Here is a 3,456-nt window from a genome sequence, read left to right on the forward strand (position 1 = left end):
AAATTGAGTGAATCAACCCCTAAACACTTGAGCAAATAGAGTGCAAACACATCCGGTGAGGGTTTGATGCTCAATTACATGTTTTCACCTATGATCATAATTTTCATGCAAGTTTGTAAAAATATTTAATAACTCAATTCAATTGTGGATTGGACTTGTTAGTCCTTAGCCCTTGTGCATATATGCTTCTTGGGAATTGATTTACTTTGACCAAGCAATTGCATTCATGTAGATAGTTGCATATAGGTAGATTGCATTTAGTTAGTTTCCATTGAATAAATGCCATACCCTTACTTCATTCTTGGTTTAAGCATGAGGACATGCTTGGTTTAAGTGTGGGGAGGTTGACAAACCCCAATTTGACGGTTTATCTTATATTGATTTTAGGGGATTTTATAACCTTTCACCCACATTTATTCAATGAAATAGCATGGTTTTGTATATTTTCCCTAAATTGTGCTTAAAAGTGAAAACATGCTCTTTAAGTCCTTATTTGCTAAATTTTATTCAGTTTAATTTCATCTGATGCCTTGATGTGTTTGTTGAGTAATTTAAGGTTTTCAAGGCAAATATGAATTGAAAAAGTGAGGAAGGTGATTTCAGATTGAAAAGGCTAGGAAGGGATCAAAGGAGTGAAGAGGAAAGTATGCAAAGTGGAGAAATCATGAAAAGTCAAAGAAGTTGAACTCGCCCATGGACGCGCGCGCGCACCTGGCCGAATCACCCCATGGACGCGTACGCGTGCTGTGCGCGTACGCGTCGGTGCTGATATATGATTTTTTAATGAATTCACAACCAACGAATTCTGAAGGATTGTGGGGCCCAATTGCAACCAACTTTGGCGCCAAAGATGCTATTTAAAGCCAAGGATTGAAGAGCAAAGGGGATTCCAATCATTACACACTCATTAGGATTAGTTAGAAGTAGTTTCTAGAGAGAGAAGCTCTCTCTTCTCTCTAGAATTAGGATTAGGATTAGGTTTAGTTCCTAGATCTAGATTTTAATTCATGCTTTCTTCTACTTCCACCTTTCAATTCCTTGTTGTTACATTCATTCTTCTTCTATTCTTTTGTTGTAACTTCATTTATGTTGTTCTTATACTTTGTTGTAGATCCACTCTTGTTCCTTATTTTTTCTTTCAATTCAATTCAAGGTAATTCATAATAATTGTGCTTCTTTTGATTGTTGTTGTTAATTCTTTGCAATAATTGTTGTTAGATTCTATTCTTGTTATAAATTTACCATGCTTTTCTTTTGTAGCTTCCAAGTGTTTGATGAAATGCTTGGTTGGATTTTAGATAGATTTTTTGTTAGTTGTTAGTTTATTTTCATTACCATTTACTCTTCATGCTTCTTATCTAAAACCCCAAAACACAATTCTAACCAATAACAAGGCACTTTATTGTAATTCCTAGGGAGAACGACCCGAGGTTTGAATACTTCGGTTTATAAATTTTAGGGGTTTGTACTAGTGACAAACAACTTTTTGTATGAAAGGATTATTGATTGGTTTAGAAACTATACTTGCAACGAGAATTCATTTGTGAAATTCTATACCATCAAAAATCCATTCGTCACCGGGCGGACCTTAAAGTACTTATCCTTGAACCCGTGGTAGGAATCTTCGAACACGCCAAAGATCCTCCAGCCTTGGGCTACCTAGAAGGACATGAAGCCCTTTTTAGCACTTCCCTCCTTTGAGGGATTTGTTAGAGTAAAAAGAAATAAGAACACCTCAACAGAAACTGGTAGCTCAAGGTATTCGTAGACCATCTCAAAATAGCATATGGACGCCCAGCTGTTTGGATGCAACTGGGATGGCGCTACGTCACAACGGTTAAGTAGCGCCATCTGAAAGGGGGAGAAGGAGAGACGGACTCCCAGGCGGGTGAACATGGCCTTATACAACCACATCCAGTCGGGAACCTGGGGAGAGTGCAAGTCAACTGAAATATTCATTCGTTATTGGCAAGAACGAAGGCTTCGTAGTTAGCTTCCTCGTCGGTTCCTCTGCACAGGTATTCGTTTTGTCGAAACTCGGTAAGTTCTCCAGAGACATTTGGTTTGGGGTCTTCTTTACATCCGAGGTCACCCACGCATATCGATCGTAGGGAACCAGTCTCACGACCCTTACAACGAGACGCTGGGCCATACCTACAGTGGGGGCACCACTCAAGATCAATCTAAAAGGTAGGGAGGTCGGCAGAACTACCAGAAGCTACAATATTGCTACCAAAAACTAAAGCATGCCTATCCAATAACTATAATCATCAAATGTGGCTAGAAAAAAAAGCAAAGTCCTAGAATGGTAACCCCCTACAGTATCTACCTAACTCTGAATCACTAGCAAGCATGCGGTTCATATTGAGCAGTTTATATCAACAACACAACACACATGCAGAACCACGAAAAATAAGCAATGCCACATCAAAACCAAGAGAAAGGTTAGGAAGCTTACCAGGATGATGGTGATGAGCAAAGAGGATTGAAGGATTGAGAAAGGTATGGGCAAAGCAGAAGATCGCAGAGAAGATGATTGGGAAAGAAAGAGAAACAAGCGAGGGAGACGCAGTGCAGTAAGAAACTGAAGTGAAGCCAAAGGAAAACTAAAAAAGTAACCAACTTTGAGAAGCACGAAGGGCAGGGACAAAATTGTCTTTTCTCGAGGGATTTCAAAATGCCCATTAAGAGCATTAAATGCCCGGCATGAAGGATGAGGCGACGAGAGACGTTTCCCAGTAGCGGACGGCTTTACACGCGCACAGAAGGCGCGTCCACGCCACGAGAGACCGACAATACGACAATACATGCAAAAGGAAACAAAACGCGCCATCACCGGCGCTCACGGCCATAGCTAGCGTGTTGGGGGCACTATTACGGCTCAGTCCAGCTGGCGAACCATCCGACCCGGACCCTGGACAAACCGGTCCATGCGGACAGGTTATCGCGCGTAACCCGCCGGACCTGTGACCCGGCCATGTTCTCCTGTTACCAGATGTCTGCTAGCTGGGGGGTAGGAAGCTTCCAGGAAAGAGGGCACCTCCCGTGGGGCCCGCCCTACTGACAGGGTATAAAGGGGGAGGGTCCTATCCCTCTCCCCAAGGTACGTCACTTTACTCCCACCTCACGCATCGCCTGCACACCTCACTGACTTGAGCGTCGGAGTGTCTTTGCAGGTGGCACCCCCTTTCATCGCACAAAGAGCCCGTGAGGTCGTCTGCCCGCGCACCCGACCCAGATCCCAACTCACCCCACCAGCTCGTAAGGAAACGTCCCGACCCGTCCGTTACACCGACCAACCAGACAAATATTTATGTATATTGAATTAAAAAAGGGTTAGGAGACTAATATTTTTTTTATCAGAATATTTTGGGTCCAAATCTTATTTTTATATTATTAAAATTTAAAATTTAGAATTTAAGATTTAAATTTTAGAATTAATTAAAAATAATAAAT

This window comes from Arachis duranensis, chromosome 6 (assembly GCF_000817695.3).
Source record: "Arachis duranensis cultivar V14167 chromosome 6, aradu.V14167.gnm2.J7QH, whole genome shotgun sequence".
In the NCBI taxonomy this organism is placed as follows: domain Eukaryota; kingdom Viridiplantae; phylum Streptophyta; class Magnoliopsida; order Fabales; family Fabaceae; genus Arachis; species Arachis duranensis.